The sequence below is a fragment of the Calidris pugnax genome, unplaced genomic scaffold (assembly GCF_001431845.1).
Source record: "Calidris pugnax isolate Ruff unplaced genomic scaffold, ASM143184v1 scaffold32, whole genome shotgun sequence".
NCBI classification, from domain to species: domain Eukaryota; kingdom Metazoa; phylum Chordata; class Aves; order Charadriiformes; family Scolopacidae; genus Calidris; species Calidris pugnax.
The window spans coordinates 4,376,796-4,393,599 of NW_015090783.1; the positions used below are offsets into that span (position 1 = coordinate 4,376,796).

The 16,804-nt window shown below is 35.7% G+C and overlaps 1 protein-coding gene across 1 annotated transcript in view; it reads right to left on the reverse strand.

The window, feature by feature from the left end:
- TMEM132D (transmembrane protein 132D) overlaps window positions 1–12,593 on the reverse strand; it is a 297,592-nt gene extending 284,999 nt beyond the window's left edge. Inside the window, exon 1 of the mRNA XM_014960817.1 lies at window positions 12,508–12,593. The gene's annotated coding sequence lies outside the window, so the exon portion shown is untranslated. The remainder of the gene's footprint in view (window positions 1–12,507) is intronic.
- Window positions 12,594–16,804: the final 4,211 nt, after the last annotated feature.

Below are 16,804 nucleotides of genomic sequence, written 5' to 3' on the forward strand. Positions count from 1 at the left end.
CTGATGCTGAGCACTAAATCCAGAATTTAATTTTTGCTCAGCAGGTATACATATACTGGTATGAAATGCTGGCCTGCCTTCAGAAGACAATGATCTTAGCTTGCTACTGCCTGATTCACAGAAAAAATTGTTATGATTAAATTTGGTAACACCACCATGCCAAAAACTAATGATAAGAAAAGCTTGGGTCTGCTATTTTTCAAGCAAGATACAGGGGAAGAAGAACAATCAAAGTCTGTCCTAGCTAGCAAAAAAATCAGCTTGCAACTGGCAAAAGAAGTCTGAAAAATAAACTGGACCTGTACAGTTCTTCTGAGCTGTACGTTACTGTCTGCTACCGGGAGGAAAATAATTCATCATGATAAAAACAAACATGCATTTTAAACTTGCTTGGCAATGAGGATGTTCTTATTTGCATAATGATGGTTATTTGAATATGATGAGAATTTGCCTGAGCTAGATTCAAGCTCAAACACATTCAGATGCGATACAGTCTGTACAATTTTCTCGAGGATTGCAATTTAATACTATTTATCTAATGAAAGAAAAATAAATATTGGCTGTAACATCCCATTATGCTCGAGAGCTGGTTTTAAATTACACTTGAATAAAGTAACTGAGTGTGGGATGTTTGCATTTCCTCAGGGAACGGTAACACTTCCCAAAATGGTGAAAAATATCATCCTTTTCTGAGTAGCCTGTATGCCAATAAGACTGCAGAGATAATACTAACAAAGTGGGGCCTTTTGCGCTTTCAACATTGAATATCAGCCATAGCAGCAATGAACCAAACACTTCACCAATATAAAAAATACCAGAGTCCTAAAGCCAACTTTCAAAAAAAAAAAAAAAGTATTTAGAAACTGGTAAATAATCATTGACAATGTTTATACTAGAAATGACACACAAACTTTAACAAAGGAGCATTGGTCATTGGAACCATTTGGTAAGGAAAGCTGTGGATGGGACATTCAGTGTTCCTGTTAGGTCTGATACAGGCATTTCTGGGCTGTTATGCAAACGACCAGAAGAGATAAGTTCCTGTCAGATTTATGTATATTCCTATGTAAGTGTGAAAAAAGATGTCCATATCGAGGGAAATAATACCATTTACAAATATCTTTACATTTTGTACTTTCACCCCATCCAGACATTGTGACACCCTCTATTACACAGGACAATCTCCAATTTTATTTCTGAACACTCCTAAAACCTTGGTGAGGTACAGTTCTAAATCGTAAGTTTGCCATTCAACCTTCATATCAAGTATTAGAATTTTTGCTATTTTAATGTAGGAAAAACTCTACATTTTTCTGGATATTAGATGACACCTCTAGTGAGAATTTAAAAAATTTCAAGGTTTTCAAAAGCATATTGCAATGGGAAGCACAGACATGGATAAACTGGTGTTGAATGTGTAGCCAATTTGCAATAGAGATACCTACATATAAGTCCATCAAATCAAGCCAGCATCAGGCTCTTGGTAATTTCAGATGTCGAAGTGTTTTTAGCAAGGATGCAATCTTCTGATTGCAGAGCCATATAACTCTCTTGCCAAACCTTAAATGGTATAAGACTGAATTCTGTACTGCAGATGCTGTGGATAATTAACTAGCAAATCCATCCATGTGAGCAAGATTATTTTATTTATGTCTTCAAAGGAATAAGAAAAAAATATGCCTAGGCTCAGTTCAAAGCTGATCCTGCTTCTATTAAAGTTTATGGGTTTCTTTGCTGCTGAAGTTAACCTAAAATGGCTTAATTGTTCTAATTATGTCTTGAACAAGACTGTCAAGAAAGCTTTGTTCTTGTAAAACAAAAAGTGTTCCTGCGAAACAATTGAACTACCTGAAACTATAATCTTGAGAAGCTAATAATGCACCTCTAAAACAGAAAAGGATACAAACTGGTATTTTTATTGCAATTCTAATAAAGTGTTGTTTGTAAAGTTAGACAAATTCATTAAGTGGATATTTGTTTAAATTTTTTTATGATGGCTTGCTCTGAACTTCATGAACTTCCATTATAATCTTCTGCTGTGAATCCACCAAATCATAGAAGCATCTACAGCTCTGATTAAAATCCCCAAAACTTTAATGGAAAGTTGGCACCCATTTCAGTGTGCATTGACTGAAGCTGCCATCATCCCACATGCAAATGCCTCTACAGCAAACCGTCTCAAAAGTGGTTATCACTTCAGACCTGTTGCCAGAAATTCTGGCTCTTTCCCTCAAAGCTAGGGTTCTCTCTTATGTTAATCTAGTTCATCAAGCAGGTCATTAATAAAGATAATTACAATTACAAACCCAGTTCACATTTCAGAGAATTTATTTGCAAAATGTGGCATTGTCATCTAATATACAGAATAATTTAGCATTATATAAATCCACTTGTCAACTCAAGAACATTTAAAAAATGAAGACAAACTTGTTAACATCTATTGCCTCAATACACTAATCTTTTTACCTAAGCTGATCCCATTGGCCTTCTCCACCATGGTGTGCAGACGTTGTGGATTTGTTGGCAATTAAATTTCAAGAAGACATTATGATCAGTTTTTACAGTTCAGTAGTGCCATTATTAAATCATTATCCTTGCTGTTACCTCTAGAAGGGTTGAAGGAAACAGAATTTCACTCATGCAACTTGATATATCATTTCATTAAAAAGAAGGGCAGAAACAAAGAATTCTTCCTCTTACAGTGGTGTACCAAACAGAATGCCTTGCTCAAAAGAGAAGTCTGAATAAGACTGAACATTTGAAACTACAGTTTTAGTTAACATGATGAAATAGAAGTGACTGTAACCGTAAAGTGGGTTGGCACAGTTCAAATAATAATTTAATAGGACAGCCTTACCTGTCTGGAAAGTAGCTTGTGAGTTCATCTGTTTATTTATTTATTTAGTCACACATGAATGGCCAGTCTGCACTTACAGGAACATAAGTTCCCATTCGCACTGTGACCCATTTTAAAGCTGGAACTTTGTTTCCCACAACATTGCATATATGTTACCTGTCTTTTGCTAACTCCTAACATCCCACATTGCAACTCTGTCAGCATAGCCTAGACTTATCATAAAAAGAATTCAGAATAAAAAATATAACATAAACCTCCATATTATGTGGAATCTACTAAAATCCAAGGGTAAAAAGTACTCAATTTGCTAAGTTTATCTCAGCACCTCAAATATACTCCACCAACTCCTAAAGAGTTTTCTTACACACTCATGTGAGACAAGAAATAAGTCAGTTTTACTGCCCTTCACTTTGAAAATACCAACTCCAAAATAAATTTCAGAGAGCATTATGGCAGCTGAATACTAGAGAGCTGTCTTGGGAACAATAAGTGGTACAGAGAACTTCAAAGGAAACAGGAAGTCATTGTTGAATGAAGCACTTATACCACTGTTATTAAATGGACAAAATCTAAGCAGCGGCACTACATGGAGCTTCAGCTATCTGTGTACTCAGGAGTTTGCTGGATTCTAGAGGCTTCCAGCACTGAATTTGAAAGTAGCTTGTCTTTGTGGCGAGCAGGCCTGGATGCGTTATGGCGGCAGGCCTGGATCCAAACTGATTTAAGTCAGTCCAGCTACATAAACCTCAGTGGAACTATACCGAGTTACACCAACTAAACACCTGGGCATGTGTCTCATTGAGGATGCAATTCCCAGCTGCACAAGTAGCCAGCCACAAGATGACTTTAATAGGCATTTCTTCTTCCCAGTTCAGCATTTTTATTTTCATAGATACTTAAATATTCCTACGAAGCGAACTGTACTTTTGCCTCTTCTGTGTTTTCATGTGGCAGTTTTTGTATTTAGGACTTTAATACCTGTACCACAGATTTACATCCAGTAATTACATTTGGTAATCCAGCCCATAACCCAGGCACTACCTTTAAGTTTGAGTTCAAGTCTTCCAGCCCAGGCTTACTGACAAAATTAGAAATAATTTTCTGTATATTTTGTATACATGCTTTTTTACAAACTTAGCTGTCATATTTATGTTAATTTCTAGTATTTGCCTATGCTCTAATATATACAAGCATCAAAACTACCTCACACATAGTAACGTTTCATCTGACATACAAGTTAAAACATTTAAAATCAGGCTAAAGGTCAATTTTAGTGACATAAATACCTCCGGCATCCTAGCAATTTACCCTCTACCATTTCTTATCTGTCTTTTACAATCAGGTCTCTTTAGCCTTCTAAGGAACTTACTCTCCTGACTTCTGAATCAAACATTAAAGAGTGTTTCAACAGACTACTTTCCCGTGAGATTTTTTTAAAGATTTTTTTTTCATTTAATTTGGCATGCCTCTCAAATTCTCTGTTGTAATTCACTTCCATTTTCCTCATAGACTTATGTCAGAATGACTATGATGGATCGTGCTGATTTTGTATCTCTTTACAATAAAAGAAAATATAAGCCAAGTAAGTCTTTTTGTGTTTCCCTAAGCATAATACTGATAAACACAGAAGGAAGAAAGTAATGCTTGCCAGAAGGTTTCAGAGAATTAAATCAAATGCTTCAGGTCATTATCTTCAATAATGGCCAAGGTTTGCCCAACTTCCTTTTAATTTCACAGGTACAGTGAAAGAGCAAAAAATAGCTGATCATGTATGTTTCATATTTTTTAAGAAGTGTCTGTTTTCAATGAGAGCAAGAGTTATGATGACAAGTCAAGAGACCTTTGTAGGAAGACACCATGTTAGAGCAACAGTGCTTTAGATCAAGCCTGCTAAATAATTCTGTTATCAGAGAAACCATCACACCATCAAGAATTTGTTGAACTACATGTGGAGATAGCAAGACTGTTTACAAGACACCTTGTGCTTCCACAGATGTTCATGTTGCGGAGTTCTATCATTAGGCAGAATGACTTCTGTGCTTATTAGCACAAAAGACAGCAGTCAGCTAAAACCCTCAGCACAACCTGGAGAGGAGCTGATGTCTCTGCTAAGCCAGATGGGAACAGTTTAGACCAAACAGGTCAGAGTTTGCACAGGCTGGTAAATAACGTGCTTGAAGCACATTGGATTTTGGATCTTTTTTGATTATTTGAAACTTTTTTTCGACAAGGGGTTAGTGTTCTTCATTTAGATGCAATACATCTTTCTAAGAAAAAAAAAAAAACAACTATATGCCCACTCAAATAAAACTATACCAGTAATCAAATACACAGCTATTCCAGTTTTCCCAGATGATATTTTGAAGATTTAAGAAGCAACATTTCCTGCTTCTCTAGCAAATTTAATTACCAAATCAATCCAGGGACATTATGAAGGCAAGGAAGGGACTTCTTAGTCTCTGCTTTTTCAGATTTCCGTATATGTATCCCTGTCAAAATATTTATTAATCATCTAAAACGATTCGGTCAGCATATAAGAAAGCTTGATATTAAACATTGTAGCTACTACATTTGAGTAGGATATGATCACTAACTTATTTCTTCCCATTGCAGAAAAATTGAGCACTGCTCTTTGGAAAAACAACATTTGACATGGTGCTTTCCAAGCTTAGTGGGGTGGTTGTTTGGGGTTTTTTTCACCAGCAATTAGTGATAGTTTCAGAGTTGATTTGTAGGTTGGAAAAACAAGGATTTATTTTCTGATAAGCTGCTATCTTTACGGTAGTTTCCTAAATATTTGTTTACTGGTCTTGCCAAAGCAACAGAGTGTTACTTAATAGAAAACTGAAATTACAAATGAGCCTTGTCTGAGACTTATATGAATTTCCTAGCACCATTCAGGCTCAGATGAAGTTTCTGCAGCCAAAGACCAAGTGTAGTGCAAGAAGGCAAAGAGGAATAGTTTTGTCTGCTTTATAAAAAGCAATAAGAACTCTTCAATACCTATCTTTAAAAGGTGGTGGCAGAGTGGACTGCTTTGTTCCTTTGGGTCAACCATACAGATATACTTATAGTAAGTTTATTACACTTCTGATCCCAACAGAAATTTTGTTTCCATTTGGAAATAAGTAGATTATTATTTGTGTGTTACCAATAACCTACAACTGAAAGCACAGTCCACATGAATCAAAACTGCATGGAGATGAAGGTCATAATTGCTTTAAACTGACTGCCTTAAATAGAAGGTTGTGTTATCTTCCATAAAGTAAGCCTATCAATAAATCTTCCAGGATGCCAGCAGCATATTTATACATTAAAGATCACACACCCTAGTGGAGTCTGGAGGTAAATCATTAGGATGCAATAGGGAAACAATCTTCTGCATAATTAGTAAGATTTATTTGGTGTGGTATTTGTCGTGGGAAAATGATAATACAGCTGTGTATAAGCTTCCACCGATTTACCATGTACACATACCTTAGTCATACCTTACTCAAGTATTTAATCCTAATACAAATAGGTATTCCTGAAGGAAAGGTAACAAACCAATTTAGATAAAAACCCAAATTGGAATCTGAAACATTCTTCACAAGCTTAAGAAACTTTCAGAGCTAGATAGAAACTTTACAGAAGTCTTTCCACAGTACAATGCCTAAGATCATCAGAATTCCTCGATATATCAACATTAATGACCTAAAGTTTGAAGGATTTTTGATTTGAATTTTATTTGCCTAAATTCAATAGCATTTATATTAAGATGGGTTTCATTGTGTTTTTCCTGAACATTTCATAATTTAGCATGAGATCTCACACATTGTTGTCTATAGTATACATAGCTTCCAGGTCCTAAGGAAACTAGCAATTGGCAAATACTATTTTAACTGCAAGATTATATGATTGCCTCAGTGCTTCATACCAGTTGCAAGTGACTGAGAACTGTTTCTTGGTACCACATGGCAAAAAAATGGGAAACCCCAAAGATAACTGAGCTCTGAGAACATTAATAAATATAGTCATAAGTATACAAAATGAATTTCATAGAATGGATATTGACAGTTTTTAATATATAAATATACTCCCTGGAGAATTTAAAGAATTAATATCCTCAAATTTCAAATAAACCATGTGCTAAAAGACAGTATTAGACTCCTGCATGTGTTAGATTCTGCAATATGCTGAATACTTTGGGAAAAGAATAAAAATGTAATACATGTGTATGATCCTGAAATGTGTTCCCTAATTTAAAGCAGCATCGCATCAATGAAAAATTTGTTGTAGCACATGTGGATTTTCACTGTGGACAAGTGATATCCTGCCATTGAACCAGAAATGCAGAGCTCATTCTCGTATTTTTAAAAAATACATCATACTGCCCACCATATGATAGATAAGACAGCTGGCAGATAATGTTGCCTGAAGGCATTAAATTGATCAGGCCCTCCATCAGAAAGGCAAGTGGGCTTAACTGTGTTCACAGACACATATCTGGAACACAATTTGAAACAAAACAAGGATTTGAAGAGCAATTGCTAAAATAAATCCATCTTCTGTACTAAATTTACTGCTGCTGATTGCATCTTACAAGTTCATATCAAGCTATTTCTTCCCACACGCTATGCAATTTACAATTCTCTTCCTGAGGGGGAAAAAAAAAAAAAAAGAAGAAAATTTTCTTTGCAGGTAAATACTATAACTCCATTAAGTATGCTCTTACTGTTCATATCTCTTATTTTGGAAGGTCCAATAAAAGTAAGTTCCCCTCATTACACCTAGAGAAATTCCTCTATGATTCTGGCTTCACTGGAATGTCACAGCTGGAACAGGCCACAGGGGTATTTGGTGTAATGACTGGAAGTCTTGATGTCCCTGATTCTGATCTGAACTTAGAATTTATGCCCCAAGTCGAGCACAGGTTGTGTGACATTGGATATCCTCACTAAAAGGTCTATCAAACCTGGCTGCAGTGACTTTACATGTTACTGCCCCTTCCCATATGCCTCACTTCATACACAGGACACGACTACTAGAACACTAAGAACGTGGCTTTGCACCCCATTTCAAGTCTGTCTTCAGAAGTGGATTAAGCTAAGAATATCAACCTTGCATTGCAATGGTTGAAACAGGGGTCACTTTATCTTTTGCAGGTTGATCAGATGAGATAAATCCTCTTAAATCACTGCAGGAAGACTCAAATGTGCTTATATGTTAATGTCCCAAACTAGAACATCAAAAATCTTATTCTAAGCACACATGTGCTAGAAAAGCTAGTCTTTTGATAGTAGAAAACTTGTTTCATTTGCTTACCAAACTGGCCCAAAGTATAGGTGTCCAAACTGCATTTTCATAAGGAATATTGGCATCCCTTACTGACAATAGGATATAGACATACTTTTGTGTCACATGTAAACAAAGAGTTTGCAGATCAATATTAAAAGAGCAGCCCTGCATTCATAATCATGGTCCGAGTAGAATCACTTTGCTGTAGGGTTAGCTTTGGAGCTAGAGTGACATTGTAACACAAATAATAACTTGATTTTAAAGTTTTATTCAGAATATTTTACAAAAATATTTGCTTGCTTTCCAAACAGGAAATAATGGTTCTGTTTCAGAAAATATTTTCATATTTCAAAATGTAAGGCATTGACAGCGGTGAGGAAATGATCACAGCAGCATTTCTGCATAATGAAGCAAAATGTAACAGTTTGACTCTGTTGGGTTATAATTCACTGAAGCAGCTATAGATATAAAAATACTAGGCATTTTGTGGTAGCTTTTCCTTTCCTCACACTGGTTTATTTTTGCTCAGGGAACATAGTATATTGGTGGCAATTTATATGCTAATGAATAAAGTGGTATATAAATTGTCTAACTGCATATTAATGAAGAACAAGAGGGTGTAAGTTATGATGCCTTTATGCAGTGCAGAGAGAAGCATTTTCTTATCAACTGTTGATATCTAGTTCTTGGATTGTTCTCTAAATCAAAATTCCCATAAATTGAGTAGTCAGGAAAACTATGGAAGCAAGACCGGTCTAAACTTAAACTGAACTGACTTCTTATTGACTAAGATATGACCAGAAATGCTTACTGAAAAATAGGAGTGGCTGGCCTTGGCTTCACCATTCACAAACAGATCTTAGACCTTAAATCTTTTAAGCTAGAGTTGCCGATAACAATTTGCTGCTTCTTTGTTCAGCTATTCTAACTGTGCTTGCTGGAAAGTTAAAAAGAAAAAAAATTGCTCTATAATCTTGTTCTCAAAACATTCACTGAGAAAGTAATTACAAATATTGCTCAGGCAATGTCTTTGATTACTATTTGCTTTAATATAGCGTCTAGCGTTAATGTACCAAGAACACATTGCATTGGGTGTTAGACACAGCAGAAAAGAAATGTCTATCTCTGAGAGAACAGTTTATGAATGATTATGACCCTTTCCTGAAGCAGCGTATTCTGTGCCCTCGTACCCTACAGCACCAGAAGGCTCTATTAAAGCACCTACCATCTACCAATCTTGACTCTGTTTAAAAATTGAACCTCCCCGAGCAGGTCTTTATCAAACTAAGTGTGGTCCATGGGCATCTGAGCAAGCAGCATCCAACACAGCACCAGAACAGGGAATAATAGTAAGAGCTGCAGAAGTTCAGTCACAGCCCTGTGCTAAGATAATTATACTGCTTTTAGACTTAAGCTTATATCTCTTCCAGATACTCCATAATGTAATTACAAGAACTCAAGCCTGCATAGGTTGGCACTACCTAAGGAGATTCCACAGAATCTTCTGTTGCATAGCACAAATTCATCTTGTGCCTCCTAGACTTCAAATCAGTTTAGGGGAAATAGTGCACTTTCTGGCATCCCTTGGAAACAAAAATGAATCTCCTCTTTCCCTTCAGCAGGATATCAAGGTGACTTTCCCTCACATAGTCCCACAGTATAGCATTCCCCAAATAAAAGCACTTTGTACTACAAAATACAGCTACCTGGGGCTGGCAGCATACTGAGATTTAGGGGCTGAAGCAGCTCAAGGAATTGATAGTACCATCACCTCTGATTATGCAGGGGGAACGCCTGACATCGCAGTTATCTCTGCAGTGCTTTAATTTGTTGCACCTCTAGCAATCATTTTTCACTGAGGTTGGGAAAACATGCATTTAAACTTGTATTTACTATTTTAATTATTAATATTTTGATTATTTAACTATTAATAATTAATTTACCCTCACTCTTACAAAACAATCCTTTCATCAAGAGTCAAATCCAGTTCTTTTTGCAAATTTAGATGTTTTGATATACACCATAAAAAGCTAGTACCCATATATTGTTTTTCATGGAAGAGTCATGTAGCTAAAAGCCTATGACCCATACTAGGTTATGCTCAGTGACACATTTCTTGCAGGAAATTATTTTCTCAGTGCATGGCCCAGTCTCTCAACTGGTGCTAATCAGTTCCACTGGCAGATACTACTATAGAGCTTAATGTCCCTTTCTTTTACTTTACACAATACATTAGGTACTTAAACTAGGATTTCACACATCCCGCAGAAAAGGATTTTAGGAATGTATTTGAGGATAACAGCCAAAATTACACCTTTCAACAAGCCTGGAGCGCACTATCACAATGAATATTTCTGCATATACTGGGGTGCCCTTCTTGGGGGTAACTGAAATTCCCAATCTTATGATTTTATTACGGTTGAATTCAGCAGAACTGATTCAGTCATATCTCATATGCAGAGACATGATGACAACTTGAGCGTTTTGCTGTTGAGCTAGAGGGGTTTATTCACATTGCACTATTTTAAGATAGCTCATCCATTATACAAGGAAAAAAGAAATATTTTATTCATATTAATTAATTTTTAGAGCCTGGTTGACGTTCTTGGATCACAGGATCTGTTAAGGTAACTAGATGGCATTACTCGTACTCCTACTGCCAAATAAAATCTGAGCATCTTTTTTCAAGCACTTTCTTGAATCAGAGAACTGGTGCCTTTATTGTCAATCAATCTACTTACACTTATTTACCAAAAAAATCCAACACAGATACTATCACACACAGTGAATCTCTGCTAAACTCTACCGGCTAACCCTGCTTTTCTCTCCTAATATTGAAACCTGCACTATAGTAAACATATGGCTTCACATTATTTACCTTGAGGATCCTATGAGTACATGGCTTCAGACATTTATTGTACAAACTAAAAAGGAAAGGCTTTAGCAGTTTGAGTGTGTTGAATTTTTAAGGAAGCCTATGAGGAAACTATTTTTTTGGAAAAGAAATATGCTAATCCTTTGCTTTAAAGAGATCTAGTTTAGTCTGGAGAGATGATGGTTAGATGATGGTCTGTTACTTTCCCAATTAATTCAACACATGCATTGGATAAACACCTTCTCGACATCTTTTATCACTCAATTTTAAGGATTTTTCTGTATATTAAAATTATAAAGGTAGAAGAAGTTGGTTAATACATCTACTTTCTTCAAGGAACATCATTCATAAAAGGTGTTGTCCAACCTCTTTTTGTGGTCCTCTAATGACGGACACTATGTATAATGTCAAATAGCCTCCCAGGACAATTAATTACAGAGCATTATATCTGCTACCATGTTAGCCACCAGAAAAAGACATTTAAGGCTCTTTGCTGTAATTTGCTTCCATTTTATCTTTTTCTGTCATCCTAGACAAGACGACATCATCTCCTTTGTCTCTGCAACAGCAAAAAGGCGTGACATAGTGTTTTCACCTATTTGTAAGGACTGGTCTTGAGTCCAGACTGTCACTTAACATTTTAACCTTATTCTTCATTGCTATTAAAAATCACTTCTAAATATGCATCTATTTTCTCTCTTATCGACTTCCTTGCCTAAGACTTGCCTAAGACATCTTTTGAGCATGACACTCCTGCATTTAGTTCCTGCTTCATACTGCTTCACAAACTTCTCATGTTTATGTACAGCAACAGCTTGCTGACCTCTTCTTTACAGCACCAGGTGCCAGAAAACTCTGTACTTGTAATTTTGATATAATTTCTATTGCAATCACAGATACTCAAAATGTTATATTAACAAATGTCAATATTAAACCCTAAGACATGCAGAAAATGTGGGTTTTCCTAATTAAAGATTATAGCAATGGATTCCTCTGTCAACTTTACTCATTAAGCAACAACCTGGAAAAACCTGAAAAAACGGGAACCTAATTTGTAATTGCATAGAACATGTCCTTCAAAGAGGCAATAGCCTTAATAGTGAACTGTTAACTGAAATGAAATCTTTACGGGGAAAACAGATAAGGAAAGAAGAATGTCATGATTAAGATACCTTGAAAAAGGTATGTTTCTTTAGTAAAAGTTCGTCTGCCAGAAGTCTGAGGGCTGCATATTAACTGCCTTGGTTAGATCATGGGTAACAAAGGTTAAATGATCTTCCAAAGCATGCTTTTATTTCTGGCAAAATAACTGACTGAATTCCAAGTATTTGATTTCTTCCATACTACTAATAAATCACTTTTCAAAAAGATAGAGTTAATATCAAGTTAGCTGGAAATAATTGGATTCAAGAATCCCAAATATATATTTCATATTTCTCCTGATGTGAAACACAACTTTGAGTGAAATAACAAATGGAGAGGATTTTATGAGACTCACAGTTTATGAGAAGATTCGCATCTTTCCAACCTTCTACTTTTCTGATTTCTGTATTATGGCAGGTGACAAGCATCTCTGGAAATCTGGAGTAAGCTAAGAGAGAATGTAAAAATCAGTATTCTTCAATTGGAAATGGGAAGATCTGTTCCTAAAATCCAAGTGTTAGCATCGCATGTAGGTAATACACCTGTGTAGGATATGGAGAATTGGAAAATAACGAGTAGGGGTGCCAGACTGTGTGGCACTTCACATGGCACTTCAGCTGCAGGCTGAAGAACTGTGTAGGCAAAAATTACGACTCTAGGATGAAGATTTTAAGTGAGCAATAATCTCTGTTTCCAGGTGACAGGTCAGAGACTTTCCATAGGGTAGCTCATGAAATAAAAACTTACTGAAACCATTGGCACAGTGTGTTAAGTGCTACTTAATTTTCATTTTTAATTTGTGCTTACTGAAAGTATGCAAAATTTAGGTAACAGATGAAGCAATGTTTGTCTAAATTATCTTTTGAAAGCAATAGAAACAACAAATTTGTTAGCAATAAAGTCTACCTTCTGTGTGAGTCTACCTTATGTCAACTGGGGATACTATTTCTGTGAATACAGTATGTGATTTTTTACTAAATCACATAAACGGTGGTGGGCTTTTTGGTTTTTTGGTTGGTTTTTTTTAAATTTATTTCAGCAATATGAAGATGGATCACTGAACTTCTAAAAATTTATGTTCTTTTGCCTAAGACATAACACAAGCACAACCTAAATAATCATTAATTGGGCTAAAAAGTTAAAAGAAAAATTTAAGTGATTTTCCCAGTGGAAGAAAATATTAGATGTTAATTGTTCATTCAGACTAGATTTAAGGATGTGCTTCACTGAATTGTACAAATCAACTGAGGCCAAAATCGCTAAGGAAGAAAGTGCTATTTAGGCTACTGTGTCAAACAAGTTTTTGTGATATAGCTTTTTTCATAATCATCTTCTTAGTGAACTGCATCTATACATTTGTTTCACTCGTATTATTTTAAATGAGAATACAGCACATGGAAGAACTGGGAACGTTTCTATTCCATTCAACTATAAAAGTGAATCACAATTCACATTTCTGATTAGGTCTGTTCTGCCCAGTTACTTGGGCCACCATTGCTTCCCACCTCAATCAAATCCAAAGAAGGTAGGATGGAATTTTGTGAGAAACAAAAGGCACATAGTGGAATCTGTTTAGGGAAGTCTAAAGTGAAGTCAAATAGAATCAGAACACAGTTAATTAAGAAGTACTCCTGAAGGCTAGAGAAAATTCACTGCTGCAGGCCTTGGGCCAGTTCCCTAGCAGGAATCAGAATGAGAAGGGGGTACACAACAACTCGTTCACTTGCTGTTGCTTCATGCCAAGTGAACAGGAACAATCTTGGTAAGGAACAAATACCTCCTGGTTTTGCAAGGTTTATTTACCTCAGGTGAATTATTTTGCCTTTGCAACATAAGAGTTCTTAGCTGCAAAATTATTAGGTAACTTCTCTCAACTTCAGCTGAGTATATGAAATGATAAAAAAACACCAATAAAGCCATGTTTTATAAAGAATGAAAATGACTAAATAGCAATAACTTGAATCCTAACCACACAAAGTATCTCAATTCACCGCAAGACCAGCTCCTTCATCTTCTCACAAAAAAAAAAAAAAAAAAAAAATTAAAAAACAGTTTCAGGGAAAGCAGAAGTTTTAATAGCAGCCATCACGAGGCACTAATCTAAATCAAAACATTATGCTGCTGTCAAGCCGATAATGGTGAGAAGCCTTATGGGATATTCCAGTGATTATTTTTTTTTTGTCAGGCAAATGTTTCAGGTAACCAAACACCAACAACGGTTAAGTATTAAATTCTCTCAAAAAAAAAAAAAAAAAAAGTAATTGAAACACAGTTTTCAGGGAAAGCAGAAGTTTTAATAGCAGCCATCACGAGGCACTAATCTAAATCAAAACATTATGCTGCTGTCAAGCCGATAATGGTGAGAAGCCTTATGGGATATTCCAGTGATTATTTTTTTTTTGTCAGGCAAATGTTTCAGGTAACCAAACACCAACAACGGTTAAGTATTAAATACTTTTCATTTAATTTAAGATGAAAAAGGCACCTCAGCTAAAAAGCTGCAGAAAGTAGATGATGCCCCCTTCACGATGTCAAAGGAACAAAAGGCTGGGAAGGACACTTTACTGCATGGTAAAAGGGCACACTAATGTTAGTTTAACTGTAACCAGAATAAATTCCATATAATTTTTCCTCTGCATCTCTTGGACAATTTACAGAATAACCTGTATCAACAATATGAACTTTAAAAAAATCAAGCTTGCATTCCACAGCCTTTAACTCGAACGTTTTCAAACATATATCCCTGGATGTATGCTGAGAATAACAATCTCCGTTTAAATCCATGTGTACATGAAAGTGAACCAGGCTGAAGCAGTAGATTTGTGTAGGTAGTAGACAATTAGTCCTTCCCTCTTTCAATGCTATTTTCACTTTTTTAAAAATACAGATAATGGTCATCATCACAAATACCTTCATTATATATGGTCCAATATGTAATATTTTTTCACCTGAAAAAACTACACAGTTTATTAAGCCTAAAGTATGCTAAGAAATTATTTATGGTTCAGATGAAAAAAAAAAAACCCACAGGCATGTAAACAAGAATAGTAATAGAAGCCACACAACTACATTTTCTAGCTCACTAGAAGGAAAAAAAAATGAAATTTTGATTTTATTAAAATTACTAATTCATAAATTTCATTCAAAATTATTAATTCATAAATTCTGTCTTGATAGATTCCCTTTAATAAAGCTGATCAATTCAACTATCCTTTTAAAGGAAAAGAAAGAAAAAGCAGTGTTCTCCTATGAAATTTATATTCACAGGAAAAAGCAATGTATTAGGCTTCAAACTTCATTTCATCTCTGTCCTCTGGTACAAAAGCAATTGTGAAAATATTTACTCATATGAATATTCCTGCTAAATGTAATGCCTAAAATTAACCCAAAAGTTTTCAACATGAGGGTTTTCATTGGGACCTAAATGTAGGCAAGTAAGACTAAGACACAGTTTGTTCATGCCTTAAGCACCAGCCTTTTGCATGGAAATAGGCTTGAGCATTAACTGGAAAATGAAAGGGATGAAGGAAGGTATGCAGCAAATGGAATGTAAGGATGAACCCCAGAGATTTTATAAAACAAATGAACTGAAATACTTTCAGACAAATTGACTAAAATCTTAACTGTGTATTCAATTATGGATAACTAAGAGTGTGTAACAAACACTTAGGAGTTTCAGTGGATTTGAAGCTATTACCTTTAATTATGTCTCAGAAGTCTATTCCAGTGCAGTCACTTTCTGGAGGAAAAGAAAATATTTCCAACATATCCCTCAAAACAAAAGTAGGGTGAACAATCCAGATACTGTGGAGGATTTGTTCCTTTTCAAATGTGTGTGCTTGGAATTTTTTTCCAAGAAAAATTATCAGCAAAATAGTTCTTTTTAGTAGTTAAATGATTAAATTTAAGGAGGTGAAAAAAGTTTGCTGCTCTTTGAGAAGGTAAATTATGATCTTTTTCTCTGTGATGTGAGGTCTACGTCAGTCAGCAATTACACTGCTAAAAAATATCGTGCTGAGAGAAAACCAATTTTCCATATGTTTTTGTAAATGAGATCAGATAAGTCTCATTCCTTTTGTCAGAAAAATACATCATGGATTTGTAGGGATCAGCTTAACTGTAGCTGAGCAGAGAAGGTAATCAGTCTTTCAGAAGATGAGGGAAGCGATAGAATAATGGGTAACAGTTTAAACTGAAAAAGCAGAGATTTAGATTAGATATTAGAAAGAAATTCTTCACTGTGAGGGTGGTGAGACACTGGTACAGGTTGCCCAGAGAAGCTGTGGCTGCCCCATCCCCGAAGGGGTTCAAGGCCAGGTTGGACCAGGGCCTTGAGCAACCTGGTCTAGTGGGAGATGTCCCTGCCCATGGCATGGGAATTGGAACTAGATAACCCTTAAGGTCCCTTCCAACCCAAACCGTTCTATGATTCTATGATGTCATGGGATCTCTTCCCAGTAAAATCTCCTTCACCTTCATTTAGATTTTAGTGCACTGACAGGCAAAAGTCAATGTCAGCTACTGGTTTGACATTTGAAGTCAATAGTAACTTCAGCCAAACCACCAAAATAGAAAGGGGGGAAGGCAGACAAAAAATGCAGGGACAGTACATTCTGTACTATGTTATTAACAAGGTAACTAACAAAAGAACA